At 32.8% G+C, this 22,308-nt stretch overlaps 1 protein-coding gene and 1 long non-coding RNA gene across 2 annotated transcripts in view; both read right to left on the bottom strand.

Annotated features, from left to right (window-relative positions):
- Positions 1-22,308, bottom strand: part of LOC132729482 (uncharacterized) — a 112,888-nt gene that overhangs the window by 38,065 nt on the left and 52,515 nt on the right. The window lies entirely within an intron of this gene.
- On the bottom strand, positions 7,031-12,161 carry LOC132729484 (uncharacterized). Its single transcript, XR_009625629.1, has 4 exons — positions 11,801-12,161; positions 11,288-11,525; positions 8,738-8,821; positions 7,031-8,396 (listed from the first exon to the last, which is right to left on the bottom strand). It is a non-coding gene; the product is annotated as an uncharacterized LOC132729484 (long non-coding RNA).

Here is a 22,308-nt window from a genome sequence, read left to right on the forward strand (position 1 = left end):
TTAGTAAATCATGTTTAAAGTATGTGGATTTACTGAGTGCATTTAAGCACTAAGTTGAAATTTATATTGCATAATGCACTTTATATGTGTTAATATGCTATATATCAAAATTAAATACCTAATATCTTTATTTCTATGTTTACCATAAAGAATTAATAAATTTCTTTTGTATAATCTTTGAATTCAGTTTATAGTTTATTTTTTGGATTGACTTTTATTACAGTCTGTGCTTTTTATGATACCATACTATTGTTTCTGGCACCTTTACTCCAAGTAAGCAAATGAAGTAATTGAAGACCAGGACCTTGAGTGTACTTCCTTTCTGAGTGAGTGATCTGAACATCACTGCCTGTCCAGATCACCCTGTCTCGATATCGGGTCTGTCTTGGTACAGACCACCCTGTCTCATGGTCTGCTTGTTCCTACATGCATGGCCAATTGGGACTGTTTAATGTCACCGAGGAGAACTCCATATAGTTTTTTGACAATCCATAAATATTTTACAATCCAATAGGACAAAATGATTGATGTAGTATTTTATTAATCTAGATCCTTTCAAGCTATCATCATCGTGCAAAATAAAATCTACTGGTAAGGAGTTAATTAAGGGCTTCTCCCCCCTCATACAAAAAGGTAAAATTAAGAAGTAGTACTGTTACAATGCCTTATCAAAAATAACGTCACATATAAAGACAATAATTAAATATTTAACGATATTTATTCAATACAAATAAATCATTAATATATGCAGTCCAGCCAATAATGAGCTGAAAATAGTTATCAATATCAAAGAGTGAGAAAATAAAATGCAGCCTGACTAAAACTCAAACCAGGGACACTCAGAATACCATACCTCAGCACTACCAAAATCAAAGGGCTGCAAGCTCTGTGGTATTTTCTGATCTTTGCAATCTAAATCATACTGACTATCTGTATGTATTTTCCTATATAAGTTTATTTTTATATACTATAATTCATCTTACGCAGCGACTGCGTTTTTCTATAACAGTTTAAGATTGATACATATGGAATTTTGCATGACTAGAGTTGCATCAAAAATCATTTTTCATTTATTATGACAGCCACACTTTATCCTTGCATATCGTGGCTACTTCCTTAAAAAAGACACTTCAAAAACAAAGTTGCCTCGACTAGGATTTGAACCTTAGGCCTCTCACACCCTAAACGAGCGCGATACGAGCGCGATACCCCTGCACCACGGTGAATTAATACGTAATATGTAGCCTGAATAAAAACAAATACATTGTAATTCTAAATTGAGAATTTCCATTTCGTGTTTGTAATCCTTATCAATTTCGAGGTATTTTGTTCACGATAAACCTGTTTAACACTGATAAAAATAATTTAGCGAAAATCTTCTCGCCAAAACAGTCCGACATGTATATATTCCACTACTCGGCAGTCAGATTTATTTGTGTACTACTGGAGTATTCAGTAATCGACATAGCTAAAAATAGCATTTTCATTGATTAAAATGATATTCATCCGCGAAATTTGTGATTGTAGCCTCATATTTCTTTTGACTAATCTGAACTTTCAATGCACAGTAATTCCTTAAAATTACATTAAAAATTATTCTTTCTTTTAAATTGCTGGTTTTTAAGCAGTTTTGAGTGAGAACTACTTTGCGTTGTTAGGACTGTTAGGAAATTTTGTGTTAGACCGTGGATGTTAGCTATGTATTTACTGATCTTGCGATCAGAAAATACAAAAACCAGAACCCTTGGAATACCATACAGCAGCTCTACAGCTTAAACATTTTCAGTCTCATAGTTCTATGCATTGACATAACCCCAGCATATTGAAATTTGTCCTTTTTCATTGGAACACTTAAGTAACAAAGTGAATTGACTTATGATTGAGTTATGTACCATCAGAGACTTATATTGGACCCTTAAAGTAGCAGGGTGAAAATATCACAGGTTGAGAAAAATGTGCAGTTTGACCGGAATCAAACCTGAATCAGAATATTATCGTCGCCTTAATTCCATAATGATATAAGTCGAATTTTCACAATTTTGAGAAAATCGACTTCAAAGTTTTAACAGTCTATATCTTCACACTTACTTAACCAATTATAATATAAAATATATCATAGTGTGCAGAATTATTTTAACTTTTACACTTTTAATTACAAAGAAGTTCCTGTAGATAGTTTTTTTTTTTTTGAAAATAAAAACATGAAAAATCACTGAAGAATATATTTTATTGAAAACAATACAAGAACCAGAGTGCTGCAATAAGTTACAGCAATGTGACCCTAAAATATCATTACATTTAGGAGTTACAACAGTGTGAAATAATGACTATTTTACTGTTTTATACTGAAATTATATTACATTTAAACGTAACTAGAAATTGAGTGCTTTAACGAATAGTCTGGATCCACATTTATTTAGGCACCACAGAGCATGGAATGTGATCAGGATCAAAACAGTAAATTTAGTCTTAAAAGTCAATAATAGAAATCAAGACAATGCGGTGAAGTGCTAATAGCCACGAACAGGCATTTTAAGGTTGAAATTGAACTCGGGCTTCATTATCCTATGACCATTTACATGAAATAGTGAGCCTTGCAAATGAACAAAAAAACAACAACAAAATATTACTGATCTTGAAAATGTATCACATTGATTTAAACAAAACGAAAACAAAATTCAGAAACATCGTCATTGTATTGATATTTACCATATTAAATAGCAAAACTTTTATCATATGATATGCTATTTTCACATTAAGATTGTACACTATAAAATATTTGGAATTCAGATTTACTTTTGGTTTCGTTTATTATATCATTAATTAATTCCAAATTCAATTTTGAATACCTGTAGCTTGCAAACAAACAGCATGTTGAACATTATTTGACTTACAAAACACACAAAAATGCTTGAAAGATGTAACTGCTTAAACTTTGAAAAAAAAACAACATCAACAACGAATTCCTTTCTCTGTAACATAAAAAAGAATAAACCTATGTATTTTCCTTTTCTAAGAACAGCATTACTTAATGTTTTGTTTAAAAAAATGAAAAATATGAAACGCAACTCAAAGCTCACAAATTTTCAAAGATGCTACAGATCTGGTTATGGTGTTTCAATGAACTACTGTACTTCAATTACTACATGTATTTATATATAAAGTGGCATACAACTTCTTTTCAAACAATTTCTAACATACAATAACAATTAAGTATACGTTTGCTTTTAATGTTTTTAACTGAATTGTTTACATCAATAACTCATTCGTATAAAAGCAATTCTCAATATCTAAGAGTTTCAGTCAAATATTAATTCTATTTTACTTCAACAAACTTTTGATGAAACAATATGACAATTTAAAGATTCCTTAATGTTTTTATATGGTCTTTAGACTTTGTAACATTTCTTCACAAAATCATGTTTTCTACGTTTCAATCGAATGAAAATGTTTAACCAAACATATTTTTTTTTCTTTTTAAAAAATAGTTTTGGCAATGGATACTTTTCAGTTCAAAGGTTCAAATCACTTTATAATTACAGGTGGTATTACCTTACGAGTTGGAAGTAGATGTACAGGAATTATTTTTAACTTAGAAACTTAGATTAATTTTGCTTTGCATGTTCCAATTACATAATAAATTTGAGCATAAGACTGAAAATGATTATGTTGACAAAAAGGTATAGACACCCTGTTGATTTATGCAAAATAGCTGAGTAGGTCAACAGGGTGGCATTTTGTTTAATAAGTATTTGTTGTGCAAATGACGTCTCTTATTTAACGCTAAATGGTGCATCTGAGACAACTCTCAACTTTTAAACTTTTGTTATAGGGATATAGTCAACTTTAACCCACCATATTGTCTTTGACGTTTGGACGTACTGTTTTAAGAACACAAACGAGTGATATTGGACTGAACACTTCTGCCATTTTAAGTGTTTTGTCTTTCTTTCAAAATGACAGTGGGTATTGTTAACCTCTGTGGATTGCATAATGCCTTGGACAGCAAAACTTTTGATATTTATATCACTTATACTTAACTTATCGTTATAGTTATATGAAAGTGCAGAATTTTGAAATTATGAAAATTATGAAATCATGAAATAAACATGAAGTAAACACCACCTAATTTAACATCAGTTATGAGTGGCAAATTAAGTTATATGTGTAAATTGTATTCAAATTACTTAGCACCAGTACGATAATTTGCCTTACATAGTTAAAGAAAAACATTGTACAAAATGTAACAATGGCAGTAGTATGTTTCCCATTTTATGAGTTTTGTTTTTAAGTTAAATGTATAAACAATCTTATGCAAAACCTTATTACGTATTTAATCTGAATATGTACAAGGTAACATTGATCAATCAATCATATAATCAATCACATATCAAGTTATAAACAGTTGGGTGCCGTTTTATCAACAAAGACGGTCGTAACTGCGATCTTATCTTACGACCGATACTTACGACCGAGCTTACGATTTCCTCATGACCGTTTTATGAACACGGTCGTACGCCCTCAGTCGCAGCTAAGACCATTTTCGGTCGTACGACCGTATAAACAGTAACCATACAGTCGAAAGTACGTTTCCGGGTCACGTGATTTCCCGCGCACCTGTCAATGTAAACACGACTGCATAAAGATGATAAACCACAGGACCCCGAAATTCTATCCAAAACAAAGAAATAACGATTTTTTAAAAATCCCATATATATACTATAAAACAAGAGGGCCATGATGGCCCTAGATCGCTCACCTGAAACTCATCCAAACAATTACCTAGACAAGCATTCTGACCACGTCTCATGACAGGTGAGTCAAAAATGTGACCACTACAGTGTTAACAAGGATTATCCATATTTGAGCAGTGTGACCTAGTTTTTTACCCTGGTGACCCATATTCAAACTTGACCTAGAAATCATCAAAACAAACTTTCAGATTAATTTCAAGGATACTTGGATCAAAACAGTAGCAACTAGAGTGTTAACAAGGTTTTTCTATTTTTAGCTCCTGTGACCTAGTTTCACATGCGATTTCGAACTCATCCGAGCAATTACCTAGACAAGCATCCTGACCAAGTTTGATGATAATTGAGGCAAAATTGTGACCGCTAGTGTTAACAAGGTTGTTCTATTTTTAGCTCTTGTGACCTAGTTTTTCATCCGAGATGACCCATGTTCGAACAGATCCGAGTTATTAACTAGATAAGCATCCTGACCAAGTTTGATGATGATTGAGGCAAAAATGTGACCGCTGGAGTGTTAACAAGGTTTTTCTATTTTTAGCTCCGGTGACCTAGTTTTTCATCTGAGATGACCCATGTTCGAACTCATGCAAGCTATCACCTAGATAAGCATCCTGACCAAGTTTGATGATGATTGAGGCAAATAATGTGACCGCTAGAGTGTTAACAAGGTTTTTCTATTTTTAGCTCAGGTGACCTATTTTTTCATCCAGGATTACCCATGTTCGAACTCATCCAAGCTATCACCTAGACAAGCATCTTGAACAAGTTTGATGATGATAGATGCAAAAATGTGACCTCTAGAGTGTTAACAAGGTTTTTCTATTTTTAGCTCAGGTGACCTATTTTTTCATCCAGGATTACCCATGTTCGAACTCATCCAAGCTATCACCTAGACAAGCATCTTGACCAAGTTTGATGATGATTGATGCAAAAATGTGACCGCTAGAGTGTTAACAAGGTTTTTCTATTTTTAGCTCCAGTGACCTACTTTTTCATCCGAGATGACCCATGTTCAAACTCATCCGAGCTATCACCTAGACAAGCTTCCTGACAAAGTTTGATGATGATTGATGCCAAAATGTGACCGCTAGAGTGTTAACAAGGTTTTTCTATTTTTAGCTCCGGTGACCTACTTTTTCATCCGAGATGACCCATGTTCGAACTCATCCAAGCTATCACCTAGACAAACATCCTGACCAAGTTTGATGATGATTGAGGCAAAATTGTGACCTCTAGAGTGTTAACAAGGTTTTTCTATTTTTAGCTCTTGTGACCTAGTTTTTCATCCGAGATGACCCATGTTCGAACTCATCAGAGCTATCACCTAGACAAGCATCCTGACCAAGTTTAATGATGATTGATGCAAAAATGTGACCGCTAGTGTTAACAAGGTTTTTCTATTTTTAGCTCCGGTGACCTACTTTTTCATCCGAGATGACCCATGTTCGAACTCATCCGAGCTATCACCTAGACAAACATCCTGACCAAGTTTGATGATGATTGAGGCAAAAATGTGACCTCTAGAGTGTTAACAAGGTTTTTCTATTTTTAGCTCTTGTGACCTAGTTTTTCATCCGAGATGACCCATGTTCGAACTCATCCGAGCTATCAACTAGATAAGCATCCTGACCAAGTTGTGATGATGATTGAGGCAAAAATGCGACCGCTAGAGTGTTAACAACAAAATGTGAACGGACGACGGACAATCATCGATCCTAAAAGCTCACCCGGAGCATGCTCAGGTGAGCTAAAAACTTATGCATAAACTTAATACCGTGTATGCCTCGTCAAAGTAGCTTTAATAACGGCAAAGCATGGGGGAGGATCAAAAAGGACATTTAAATACGTTTAAGGGCGTGAGGGATGTTGCACGGATTCATTATCCCTCATGTGCAGACTCAATCAAACCGAGTCTGCAATTATGTTGTGATTAATGCTTCCGAGGTGTTACTTTGTTTTCCAAATTAACTAAATAAAGTACAAAAAAACGAGAAGTCTTTTTGTGTGAGAATGTGATTTCTTTTCTTATAGAAAATTTTAAAAAAATACATTGGATACATTGCATATTGATCTTTATTACATAACAAAAAACAGTAAATCATTGATAAAGACGAATAGATTCTTATTTGTGGATCAAAATAAAGAGATGCATCACAAAGGAGGACATAAATCCGTCTACAAAACATGTTATATAGACGAAATTTTTAAATCCCTTCAGCATGTTAGGCACATTATTTCTTATAAAAGCGGTAGCGTCACTCTGGTTATTCTTCGAACAAAGCGCTGTTGATGCTTGAATACAGAGACACCCATCAAGGTTCAAACTGTATGTGCGTTCAAGACATTGAATAAGTTACAGGAGCCACAGCTTGAATAAAATAAATTGTACAGGGCTCTGAGGTTAAATGCTAAACAACATCTGCAAACATTAGAAGAGTCTTTCTCAGCAGTTTCAGCTAAGATTAAGGAAAAGTTGAAAACAATATGGCTGGCTTATTTGTAAAAGTATTTACAGAACAGTAAGTGTTAGAATGTTACAAAGTCTTTTACTATTATTCCAGTATGAAAATGAATACATATTGCACAGAAAATTATGACATTGAAATGACATGTTACAACTTTTTCTAATTCTTATTAATTTTTGATAATACCTGTTTAGAATTCATGTACATTTCTGCTAGAAAACAATCTTGAAACTAGATAACAATATAAAACAATATGTTTTAACAGACACAGGGTACTATTCAGACAAGAGCAGTTAAGACAAAGAATAAATTTAGCACATTAAATATAAAATGTCACTTCCAAAGTTTCACAGCTTTACATTAAGATTGTTTATTGTCATTATTGTCCCTTTTGTGTTATTTTCTTTGTGTTTTTAATATTCATCCCAACAATTTTTAATGCATTAAAGTAACAATAAATAAATAAATATCAATATAAACACATATGTTACATTGATTTATCTCATGTCATTTTACTTTCAGATGAATTGTAACACATAAATCTTTGTTTTTGTAAAGTCACTTTAATCATATTGAATACAGAGAAAAACATCATTTTGCTGTGTATTCCTTTCAAGTTTTGAACATGAATCAAACATTTCATAATGTTATTCAAGAGAATAATTCAGTAAAGTTATCACTTCAAGAAATATAATTATTTGATTTTGACATACATTAATAGCTATAGTTTTGACATTTAAGACAAGTGAATATACAGTCAGTACAAACATGTACATTCAGAAACAACTTAAAGACCTTAACCTATGTATATGTTTTCATTAATCATTAATAAAAAAAGCATTCACATAAAGCTTCTTACATGCATTCAGGGTAATAATTGTAGAGCACTGACTGTCCCTTTGTGACCATACTTAAGTGTTATTTTTATTCATGTGCATGTAGAAACAAAGTTATTATGGAATTATTAAATTATACATAATGTACTTTATTCAATTTAAATTGATAAAATGTTTAATAGTCTATATAACTTTCTTCTTAACTATCTTTAGGACTTTTATGTCCTTTGTTGGCCATATAACAAGGTCACAACAATTGGCCCCTTTAAGGGAGAGCTGTCCTTGGATATTGATTCCAACCATAGGATTGTTTATCTGTAAATCTTCCAGAATTCAGCAGTATTCTGAAACATTACAGAGAATAATCTGACTTAAAATCAAATAATTAACATTGTAATTTGATACAATATTTTTTTACAAACTATCTCATATGAAATGTCATGAACAGATAAATATGAAAATGTATAATTCAAGTGAAATCCTTATAAACTAAATGTCAATAGTTTTTATTCAATTATTTTGTATGTCTTTGTAATAATATTTGTCAGTCACAGTCATTGAGCTTTTAAATAGGTTCTTACTGTTGAATTTTTTTTATATTCCTCTATAACTGTCAGTTTTCTGACAGTGTAAGGTAATTTTATTTTTATATTACTGTTTCTAAAATAAGTTTGTCACTACTGACCCTGGTGGTAAACAGCCTCATCATTGTTAATGTCCTCTTTTACAGCAGATGCACCAAGTACAAACTATTCATGCTGCCTTATATCTGTAAGGAAAATCAGATAAAAATTCAGCTACAATTTCATAGACTCTATATAGCATGTACATGTACCAGGGATGATCAAAAATAAACCGGACTGTGACTGGCAATTGAAGAATTTTCATCCTATCACTTATTGTTATATATCACACTTAATCGGAAAACAATACCTGTAAACTGATACTATATCTAATCTGATAACGCAAATATCTTGTCCGTAACAGCGAATTCAAAAACCATGGTAATGGACACCGGCGCATCGCGTAAATTCCCCTTGACATCAGGCGCTTTATGCTGCGTGTATTTTACAATATGGCACATTTATATTTTAAAATACGCCAAAACGTCATGTACCATATCTTTGACGTTGTCAGTAAAAATGACTTCATTTAAACCATATTTATATTTACAATCACAATTCAAACGTCACATGTTAAACAAATACTCGCGTTAAAACTAAGTCGTCGGAATGTCTCGAAAATCGATCAATAGGAAAAATTTGTCAAATGTAAGACGAGAAACTGTTTAAAACGTAGAAAAAGATTATGGTTATCAAGGGAAAAGTTCCATAAAGCCACAGCATATTTTTTGATTAGCTTAAAGGATTAAGAAAGGATAATAGAGAAATAGAAAACAAGTAAAGGAGAGACAGAAAAAAACATTTTCAAGGACGTTGGTGACGTCAATCGCCAAGACGTTGAAAAATGACAGTCGATTGACTGCGGACATTGTCAACGATGTTCGAAAGTAACTACGGGACGGTGCAGTCAACTCTGAGGATCTTAAAATGATAATAATTAATGCATTATTTACATATATTGTATTCTTGGTTTGCAATTGTATCAATTATTTTCTTATTTTACGCAGTAGTCTTATGGAGAAATTGTGTCAAGAATTTAACAGTCACTGTTCAAATTGGCTATGCGTTTTATTTATTTTAAAATAATGACAATTTTGATCATAGTTGTATTACTCTGTTATTTTTTCGTATGTTTGATACATTATCATTCAGCAACATTAGTTTACATTATTTGTAATACATAATACAGTTAATTGCATGTGCGATTTTTTCAATAATCAAGTTACAGAAGGAAATAACGGAAGTTTGCGTCATTACAGGAGCTCTTTATCATCATTCATTCTATTAAAATACAAAATGATACCCACTTGTACAGAAATATATATAGGCAGTGGATCCGCTGCATCAGTAACATGACTGTACCACATATTGGCCTAGTCCGTGAATGAGTAAAAATCTGCTCCGTTAAGGACAATACGCTTGTGACGTCGTTAACGTCAATTTTAAAATAATACCGTGCGCCGCATTGCTTTACATGTGCATGCAAATAACAGCATAACTTTTTTCTTTGCTAATATATCTTGATGGTATTTTTTGTATCATTTAGGGGATAGATTCCGATTTATTTTCCGTGTATTGTTATGTAAATTCATTTAACAGGTTAAGAATCATTTACAAAGTCCGGTTAATTTTTGATCATCCCTCGTATAAAAGAAAATCAAGTGATACCTGAAAAGAAGCCTACTAGGATAATATCTACATAAACTTTAATAAACCTATGAGTAAATATGATAATTATTTCCACAAATCTAACATTACTACAATATATTACAATAGTATTTGTTTAAATGTGGAAACAAGACTCTTAACCTCTGAAGACACTTCACATCCCAAAATCATTAAGACACTTCACCCATCATCCCTTTCTAGAATAAATATTTCATCAACAAATAAACCTTTTGTTTGTTAATTTTCTTTTTTTAGTATTTTTTTTATAAAATGTTTAACTCAATGCAATTTTCAATATTTTTAACACTGACAAGTTAACTTGCAACATGGAACTTTGATATATATTACACCATTTTCTGAAACATTACATGAAAGACAATTTTCAAGTATCAATGTGACATAAAAATAAAGAAAAATCTGCTATATAATTGTTGATAAAAAATTTTATGTGTGATTTTCAACACAACTATCAATGTACTGTCAAACTGGGACATACATGTATTTCCCAGTATCAATGTTAGAACAAATGAGGGGTGAAAGAGATATCTCATATCTAAGTTAGTAGGTCACCCACTTTAAATGACTAATACAAAGTAAGTTATTTTAAATAGTCAAACTTATTTTGAAATTTTACAGTGATAATTTTATTTTAGAAAAAAAATAATAATGTACTTCACAGATTATCATTATACCATATAAATATATTAGGGGAAAAGTAATATCTCTAAAGTATTTTGATTTGGTCCAAACTTATTATATAAAAAGAAATGTATTAAAACAATGAATATTTTAATCACCATAATTGATTGCATTTCACATGTTCCACCTTAATTTGTGTAAAGCACATAACAACACATAACAAAAAGTGAGGTGTAGTGCTTTAATCAGATTTCATAGAAAGAGGGGTGAAGTGAACTCTAAAACTGTCTATATTTCAAACTCACCTGTCTGCACAAGTTACTTGTCCTTTGTTTACAATCCTCTTTTCATGTGATACACCAAATTGGATCTAAAATGCTCATTTCGCATTCATGTACATGCTTTACCAAACAACAGTGCCCCAGTTTCATATGCATTCCCATAACAGCACTGTACTGTAGGTTAACATAATGTTGCCATGTTGATTTCACATTATTAACACATGTCTTTCACCTAGATACTGTAGCAACTTCATTGAAAGGTCTACAAAAGAAGATACTTGACTAATTATAACAATCAAATTGGTTTTATAGCTTGACAATTACACAATTATTATTGACAATTGTTAGATCTATGTTCTGTCCGAAATCTGCACTGTCCGAAATATCTGTACTAAAATATTTCGAAATGAAAAGTATAGAACGGTATAGAATACCGTACAGTTTTGTAAGAATTATTTGCTAATCAGACTACAGATGTGACAGGAGTTATATTAAACGTCGGTTGTACTATACTAAAACAAAAGTAATATAACTAACCATAGCTTCTTCGTGGAATTTATCCAGAGATTTAAACTGGAAGTGATAGTTGCGTTCCTGGGATGTTAAAATAGGATCAGCACTGTACATTAACATGTACGCGGAAAACCTACGTTAGTTGTAAACTTCAATTGTTCAAATATTTGTGTTTGAAAGTTCCTATCGGGAATTATGCAAAAATGGCCGCCATTTTTAAGATCTTTAGACTACTTACGACTGGTCTGAAGCAGCCTTAAAGTTACGACGTAAATTTACGACGTCTTAGCTACGACCATGATGATAAAACGCGACGTAGCCGTAAGATCGGTCGTACGACCAAATCTTAGCTACGACCGGGCGTACGACCGTTGATAAAATGACACCCTGATCCTTGTGAATATTGAAAGTTTGTATCAATTTATCCGATTTCCATGCTATCCGAATTTCATAATACAGCATGGTGCTTTGAATTTAGCTCAAGGGTTTTAGAGTAATTATTATTTCTTTCTAAGGTTTGAAACAGTTCATTAAAATAATAATCTATAGATAATTAGATAACATTTAAAGCAAAACACTTACATGTTATCAAGAAATATAAAACGTAAAATGTCATTCCTGATACCTTGAAAAATCTGCTTAACAAACTATTGGTTCAGAAGTTGCGATATTATGGACGTTATTTTTATCACAATTTCTGGACTTACAGCACTCTGACCCATTCAATATATCGTTACAGACAAGAACCAGAGTGATGTTGTTCTTACCATTAGATAGAGCAAAAAATTACGAACATTTTGATACCAAACACTCATTTTTTCAAAATTGGAGTTACGACACTCTGGAATTAAGGCGACGTTATATATGTATGTGGGCTGTACTGACTCACTCAGCTGAGCTATCTAGCTGGCAATGTCAATAATCTATTATACATGGACATAGAAGTCTGAAAGAAACATTCATTGATAATGACCCATTATTTAAAGTAAATCATATCAGAAACATCCCTTGATATCATTTAAAATTTGACCCACAATTATTACCACTACCCCCTAATCGGCCTAATCAAACTTAGCCTGCAGATTTTTATAATTTTGCTGTCTGTCAGACATGGCAATTTCTTATGGGTTTCATCTTTTTCTCCATTTGAAGGGATGTACCGGTAACTCATGTTTACTAAATAGTTTGTTCTTATCTGTCTATCTTAGTCATTACAGACTATTCTAGCTGTATATAAACATAAAAAAATATATTAACAAACAGAACATAATAAGATAAAAAATTTACCAGTTGGAGAAATTTATCAAATGGATGGAGGTCCATGAATGATGAATAATTATGGATAGAAATATTGTTTTGACTGGCTTTATGTACCTTCTAGTTATTGTGGGAAGGAATTTTATAATTATTCAGAACTTTAAACCTGGTTTTTCAGTTAAGATTTCATCATAAAATGATCTTCAGGACTCTAAATAAATTCATATTTGTGGTATCAGGGGTAATTAAATTACTATGTGTGCTAAAACTGATCATAAACACCAAACTAAATACATGTATTTAGAATGTACCTTTAGGTGTTGAGTGTCATATTTCACTCTTCCATGGGGTTATCCCAGGTCAACCCTTTTTTACTAATGGCTTTGACTGCCCATGCAATCATAAGCTCATTTGTGGCTAATAATTTAACCTATATATATCAATAGTCTAAAGTCATGGAAAAAAAATGTTATGGGTGGCTCAGCCCTGATTGTAAATAATATATTTCAAAATATATTTCTGAACTTGTGACAGACCTATCCAGTAATAAGGTTAAATTGGTGTACATTTCTAATGGTGACAGGGCCCATGATGGAATTTTATACACACAGGGCAGCAAACAGATATCTTAACTACAACACCATTATACAGGTCCTTAAATAAAGGGAAGAAAAGGTCTAGAAAAAATATCAGGTCTCAAAAATATCAAATACTGAATTCATATTTTATTAATTCTAATATGTTTCTATAGTTTGTAAAGGACATCTCCCGTCTTATTTTTTAATGTAGGCACACGGGTCTGAACCACCAGGTTTCGGAAAGAGCTAACCCGCCAGGCAAAATACTAAAATGTTAGCTGTGTGCCAGGCGAAAACAGGAAGGTATGACAAAGTGGTTAATTTGTTGTATTTTTGTGTTTTTGCCTTGCGAAACAAATAAATGCCAAGGCACAAATCTGCCACCATTATATTTTCTTATCTGTCCAAAGATATGTACATGTACATGCATAAATAAAACTGATTACTACTTAGGGGAGATAATTATGTGTAACCGGCCGGATAGCTCAGTTGGAAGAACGGTATTCCGAGAATCAGCTAGATGTTCGAGTCCCTTACATGCTGAGACATTTCAATATTAATATGTTAATAAAAAAAATAGAATTAGAAGTGACTGTCTGCATATATGTATTTACAGATAAGCATTTTTCTGCATATAAATTAAATGTATTAAATTGTTTTAACACGTAGATATACTGATTTACAGTAAGTTACAATCAAAGCCGTGATACCACCTTGATTTTTGTTAGTCAGTATACTTCACCAAGTGAACTTACTGTTGACCTATTCCACATTTTAAGTTTAGAGAAAATTTTCTTTCTTTGACTTTTCTTTACATATTTTCTGTTGAATTTGAAAACCAACTTCACAATCATTTTTGCTTTTATTTTGGATTTTTGGCCTATGTCGACACATTGTAACCAAAATTCATCTTCACTTGATGATTCAATTTCAATTTTGTGTATTTTCTTACATCTGTTATATAAAATGATGTCTGCCGCCACATCCCTCACATAATTTACCCCATGCCGGAAATTTTTCTTTTCTAAAATCGTGATTGTATCCACAATATTTACATTGTGATCGATTCTGATGTGGACGTTGTTGTTTCTTTACCACTGGTGGTTTATACTGACGCGGTTGACTAGGAAGATTCAACTGTTGTTTGGGACGGGTGCCGGAATGAGAATTAGATGAATATGTCTGCTCAACCTTGTGGACTGTTTGATCATTTGTATTGCGAACTTCTTTCACATGCTTATTCGATTGTTCGTAAGTCTGGCATATTTTGATTGCCTTTTCAAAGTCCAGATTTTCTTCATTTAACAGCAGTTCTTGTTGTTTTCCGTTGCTGCTAAAGTAAAACACAATTTTATATCTAAGCATTCTTTCTTTCTGTGTATCAAAATTACAAGACTCAACATTCTTTCAAACTCTGTAAGACAACTGTCAAATGGTGTATATTCATCTGGATTTGATACCCAAAATCTGTGTGATTCTAGCACTTATTTTTTCTTGGATTGCAATAGCTTTCTATTTTGTCAAATACTTTGTCCACTTTTAGTTTATGTTCTGCATTTGTCCATGTAAATTGATCATAAATCTCTATAACTTTAGGTCCAGCACAGTGTAATAGGATATTTACTTGTATCTTTTCATCTTTCTCATCATTTCCACTGGCAGTCAAGTAAATTTCCTTTTGGCGCTTCCATTTGATAAAGTTATGTGATATGTTACCATTTTCAACATCTAAATGTCCAGGGGATCTAAACGTATCTGCCATGATTGTCAGTTCGAATAATACCGATTACGAAGGCTAAGTTCGAATAATATTGAGTACGAATCCTTATTTCGAATAATATTGAGTTCGTCTGTTCAAATCGAATAATATTGAGTACGAATCTTCCCCTTCCCGAAAATGGCTTTTGGGCGAAATATTTCACTTAAGTGGCAGAAATACTTCACACTGCAGGTGTTCAACAAATAATTGCATATTCCTCCGATGCCACTATGTTGATAGGGTTCTATTATATGCAATTATATGACAATTGACCTTTTCGAAAACCTAGCTAAACTCTGTTTCCGGTACGTTACGGATTTAGCTCTGGGGAATTACACGTAATGAAGTACATAACACTCTAACATGATATTTCTGTTTTTCTATCATTATTTTACCGTTTCAGGACTGGAAAAACTTGATGTATTTGAAAATGATCAATATTCCTTTAATATCTATTGCAAATTTTTCAAAAAATAAATTGTTTATAATGAAAATCAATAAAATTTAAACAGACGCAGTGGAATCTAACGTAATAAATAAGGTTTTTTTCTGCGTAAACTTGTGTATTTACTTTATTTTTTTGCATGGAATTATTCATACAATGATATTTAATTATTTTCATATAAAGAAATAATTGTTTTATTTCAATTTAATTTAAAAAAGGCCGAAAACATCGAGTTCACTATTACACTCCACTAGATGAATTCCCCAGAGCTATGTACAGAAGGTACCGGAAAACGGCGTTTAGCCAGGTTTTCGAATTCGTGAATACGTTTTCAGAACGTTAACTTTTATTCCATTACAATGTTACATACTACTAAATAAGACATATATCTGTATATGCTCGTTTTGTAAAACAGTTTGAAATAGAAAAAACTATGCAAGTGTAAATTTAAGAGTAAATAAGGTTTACTTGTTTGATTTAATATTTATTTTGGATGTTGGGCATATTTTTATACAGCGTCTGTCGTAATTCATTTTTATTTCACGCGCATGCGTGGATACGAAGTTTGAAGCGTAGGTTTACACAATGCTTTTATCAATGAAATAGTAATTTTCATATTTTTAGCTTTCATGTTTAGAAATGTTTCTTTAAACTGAAAGTGCATAGTTTTGAACTTTCAAAGCTTATTGACCACTATGCAAACAATATTTTAATAAAAAGTGATCTTAATGTCACAATCCTGCAAAATGAGGATCTACTTTTATCGAGGTTTCATCCGGAAATGGATGTTGTTCAGCAAAGCATTTTACCCTATTAATTTCTGAAATACAGCTATAACTCTCCATTGCAAGCACTGTATACAAAAACCAATCAAAAAGGTTGATTATCAAAATACAACAAATGGAATGGAGTAATAGTACAGAAATGACATCTGACCTAACCGCAAAAACATATATATAAATAATCACAAGGAATGCAACGCCTTTTGTACACTCGATACACATTTTATCTAATTACACGCCTTGAAAATCAATTTCAGCAAACTAGTACACTATACAAAATTTTACCTTAATAACCGCTGATATTTTAAATCAAATCATTCCATAATAATAAATCGGCAATAAATCGGCAATAAATCGGAAATATTTACTCAAATTTCAACAACGTCCATTGTACGTCGGCGCAATCACAATATGATTATAAAGTCACTGACTGGCTGAATATATACACTTTTTGAAATCTATTTATATATCGTGGTTTTTCTAATGTACACTAAAAATAGAATGGGAATGTGATACTCGTAGATACGAAAGTACTCACTGTTGTACAGCGTCCACCGGGTATAGCTACTCAAAACTCCGAAAACGAAAGTAAAAAGGTTTACGTCGAGTTCACTCAAGGTAATGTTTCAACTTATTTCTCCATCATAATTTCTTTCTTTCGTATAGGCCAAAGATTGCTCGCACGTCTTCGTTTAGATTGTAGCTTCCTGAACTTTGGCCTTCATGGAAAGTCTATTATCCAGTCTATATTATGTTTATGTGGCGAAATAGAGACAGTGCATCACTTTTTCTTTATATATATGATATATGGGGGTTCTACGATATAAATCATATTTTATGCCCCAAAAGGAGCACAGACAACAAAAATTGTTAAAACAGCAAACACTGAAATATCTCACAGACAATACTACAAAACATATATATCGTAGTATCCGGGGTTTGTGTAAATTTTGATACAATAAGAATTAAGACACATGTCTTACTATGACACATGTCCTACGACACATGTGTCTTTTAAGACACATGTCTTACTATTAAACATGTCCTACGACACATGTGTCTTTTAGGAACATGTGATAAGCTATGACACAACAAGTTAAAGTTGTATACATGTCTACATTTTATCACCTGGTGTCTACCTCTTCTTGACGCTATCTTATCATATGACAATTATAAATAAAGGTGTTGGTGATATCATTCATATGTTTATAGGTATATATGTAGCGAGTTGATTAAAATTATATTTACATATACACTATGGATTTTAATTTAACAGAATATAGAACAAAATTAGAAACATTCTTACTTGACAAATAAAAACAATTGACAAGTAATTACAAAAGAGGAGGTTTATAGTATTTGTCAACATAAAAACTTTATTGATTATATATCAATATTACATGAGACAATAGAGAAATACATTGACAGTGTCCCTCCAGAGGGCCTTGGAAAGTACCCTTGGAGCTTTGATAAAAAGATATGAAAGAAAAAATGATGAAAGTTCTGCCGAAAATGAATCGTCTGCTAAACGATACTTCGGAAACAACTAAAACAGACCAAAGTATTGCAGACCGTTAACAACAGCCAAGCAATTCAATCGACGATGAAATACAGCATCGTTTATTAAAATATGAAAAACAAGATCAACAAGGAAAGGCGGCGTTCAATGAACGCAACCCCCACACGACCCAGCAACAAGAACCAATGGCAAGGAGCCCAGGCGGACCCCAAACATAAAAAGGACAGGGCAACGACACGTTAATCATTAAATGATAAATAATTTGTAACTGATTAGGAATTCAAAGAAAATAATAATAGGCCCACAAAGGGGAAGGGGACAGAAGACCGGGGGAAGGGGGGTAACCGGGGGAACCTTACACTTCCGAATCCACCTACTAGCACTCCTTCAGACGATGACGATTCTGATGATTCACTAACTCAGCGTTACAACCATCTAAGAGATGACCAAAACATCCCGGACAAAACTTTAAAATGGTTGGAAGAAAGTGTTACTGACAAGATTGAAAAAGTAACAAAAATAAAACAACCAAGCAATAAACATAACAAACTGTCATCAGCTGATATTGTAAGACAATTAAATCAATTTATCAACATTCTAAATACATGTTCCATCAAAGACAAGCAAAACAAGTTTGCCTTTGCTTCTTGGTTGTTTATTTCTAAAGACACGTATAAAAATGGATGGCTTAACTGGATTACTAAAGAAATTAATTTAAAAAGACGCCAGATTCAAAGATATTTATCTTTTTTTCATCTTATCAAAAATTTTCCAAAACTGTTAAATACAACCATTTAAATGTCACTGTTAGTTTCTAAAAGAAGTAAAATTGAAAAAGTGTTAAGGGGCAGAAATGACTGGACTTAAACAAGAGTGCAAAAAAGCTAAAATGCTCTACTGATACGGAGTTTTTTTTTCATATTCATACACATTAGTAAAACAATAAGTCACACAGCTTTTAATTTGTTTTGTATCGTGTTCCTAGCTTCTGTCCTCCCTTGCTCTATTAATGCTTCTTCTTTTTTTCGCTTATTTCTGAGTTTTTTGCTCGTCTGATTTCTTGTTTCAAGTTATTATATTTTTCCATTTCATCTAAATGTGTCTTGAATTCACCCTCACTTATCTGTCCATCTTGCAAAGCTTTAGACACAATATCCTTTACACTGTTTAACTTACTCTCTGCAATCATTTTTATGTCATCATGCTTCTTCGCTTTCGAATGTAGTCGCCTTCTAATAAACTTTACACATACCCCCGCTACACCACACACTATTGCTGCAATTTCTAATGGCAACATTATATGCATTGTAATTCCAATGCCACCCATAATCATACTCCTAGAAATGAGAGTTGTATCAACTCCATCTGTGGCATTTATACTCCTTTTATATTTTTTATACAATGACTGCCTATTGTCTCTTTCCTTAATTAACATTTGCTCTATCTCTGAATATTTTCTGTAATCTATAATTTTGCCCATCTCAGGATACAAACTCGGCGCTGTCGGTTGTTTCATTTTTTATTAGTACAGCAAAAAAATTAAAACAATTCAATTAACAATGAAAGCAAACTGTATTCTCCGTTTGTTGCATTACCCGTCTTGCAAACAAAATTAATCACACTTCCAGCATTAACAAATAAAAGGTTTATCAAAATTGTCATGTTTTCTCGGAGTAGTGTTAATTTTGTTATTTCACAACCTGGCAATATTCTTTTTCATCTACAGTAATACCCCCCCGACACTTCACCACTCTTTCTTTTACTTGAAAAACCCATTCTAAAATCTCTGCCCACGGCGCATCACAACATAACCAGCACCGTCTTCTCTACCACCCATTCCAAAAAGAAACACTTCATTTTCCTCAAGGGGCCCCTTTACTTTTTTTCAATTTTAAAATTTCCCAACTTGTTTTTTCATATTGCCAATGCCTATTTTGAAAATAAACGGTTTTTTTATTGTCACTTCCTTAACACGGTCTTGAAGTTGGTTATGCCTGTCTACCTGTGCATTAATTTGTTGAAACAAAACGTTTCTACTATCATGAACACGCTGCTGAAACTCTGAAATTATCTGCTCTACATCTGTAATTGGTCTCACTCGCTTATGTAAATCACAAACATGCTGTGTTAGGACTTCAAGGTCTTCGTTTCTTTTATGTGTTTTGATTCCAAAGATACTCATTCTATATATACATAACACCATCATGGGTTTTATCAAACGATACAGCACCATCAAAAGATACATCACCGGTACAAACAGAAAAAATAGCAATCCAACATGAAGATAACAAAACAGCATAAATCGTCGGTAGCATAGTAGTAGGTCTTGCCGCTTTACTCATCTATGAGATTTACTAATATACTCCTTAGCAGCTGCATACAATAACCCAACAACAAGAACACCTAACGCCCATAAATGTTCACCAAACCAGTTGACAAACTTTCCAGTCGTTGATAACAACCATGACACAATAGAACCAATCACACCTGGTAAAGCAGTTGCAGCTTTCCCAGCAAGATTAGCCAATAGTTTTCCAAGGTTCGACAGTTGTTTTTTCACCCAGTCCTTTGCACTTTCACCTGTTTTACTTGGAGGTGGCGGCGTTGTTGCACCACCACCAGATGGAAGAACTGCCTCAACGATAAAACCAATAACCATACCAATAGCAGTCAAAATACTGACAATGGTAATACCTTGTTCTCTGAATAATGTTCTCAATCTCTAACCAATTGTGGTGTCTTCTTTTAAAATCTTATGTATGGTGTCCTTAATTCTATTCACCTGACTTCTCAGTTTTTCTTTGTTAACATTTATCACTTCCAACCTTGCACTTCTCTCTGATTCTAAATCAGATATTCTAGACTGAATCTGTTTCCTTGTATCCTCATCCTCTGTACTTGTAAGCTTTTCCTTTTCCTGTGCTAACTCCTTATTTGTTTCAGTAAGTTTTGCCAACTCATTAGCGAGTTCCTCTTTCACAGAAGTCATTGCTTTTAATATACCATCCATTTCTTGTTTTGTCATGTCTGTTTGAGTTTGGACATCACTGCGTTCCTCTACATCCCAAAAAGATGTTTGAAGAGTTTTAACTGCAGTTTCAACTCATCAACTGTGTTGTTAAATCTTGTACTCTTTTCTTGTTGTGAAAGAAATGTCTTGCCATAGGAATTTTCTCTGCTTTCAATTTTTGTTCTCCTTGTCTCAAAAAATGTGCTAACTTCTTTCTTCCTTGCTTTACCCGACCAGCATGAGGTTTTAATAATCCGTTTATTCCCCAAAATTTTCTCTAACAAAATCAACACCATTTTTTAAGAGTGTTCGAACTTGAATAAAATGCAATGTTAGGGCCATCCAACTTTGTTTGTCTTGTAATAGATTAAAGGTAATCATTTATTTTTCGTGTTCAAAATACCCCTTCCACCACCAAACAAAGGTCTCCCCCAGTTTAGCCTTTTTTTTTAAAACCCAAATAAACTCATCAGCATCATTAGCCAATGGTTCTTGATTTCTATCATAAAATCTTTTTGTCATCTGTTTCAGTAAAGAATTTTCTGCTTTTTCCTTATCAGAACCTGTTAGATTATCTAATGCTTTATATTGAGTATTTAATGTACTTTGAAACTGATTTTCATCAGTAAAAGAAGTTTCTGCTTCGTCTTTATCATAATCATCTCTGTCATATTCAGGGTTGTGAAAGTCCATTCCACCTTCAGCCATTATTTATTTATTTATGAAAAAAAAAATTGCCTAAAAAGAAAAAATGTCATCATACGGAGATAAACTTAACCCTTACAGAAAACTTAGAGAACCACGAGGTGTGAAAGGAATTCGTCAGAGTGTTGTAATTACCAACAACCCCAGCACTATAGACCAGAACCAACAGCTGTTGGTCAGATTTCCCAATCTCAGTAATAACGATGTTATTGTACCCAGGTCTGCACGTCTTGCTTTTGAAATTGAATTAAAAAGCACAGATGTTAATGCGACAGTGTACCAAAACCTTGGAAGAGCCGTCGTCAAGAAAACAACAATAAGAATATCAGGTAATGAAGTGATGTCAATTGATGATAGTGATATATACCATTGCTATTTATGGATGTCTACCTCTAAACGTATTAATATGGCATATCAAGGTATTGGTAAAGATAACATGTTGAAACACAGTGTTGGTTTTGGTAATGCTTCCTCAGA

Source organism: Ruditapes philippinarum, unplaced genomic scaffold (genome assembly GCF_026571515.1).
Source record: "Ruditapes philippinarum isolate M1 unplaced genomic scaffold, ASM2657151v2 ctg1273_1_1_1_1, whole genome shotgun sequence".
In the NCBI taxonomy this organism is placed as follows: domain Eukaryota; kingdom Metazoa; phylum Mollusca; class Bivalvia; order Venerida; family Veneridae; genus Ruditapes; species Ruditapes philippinarum.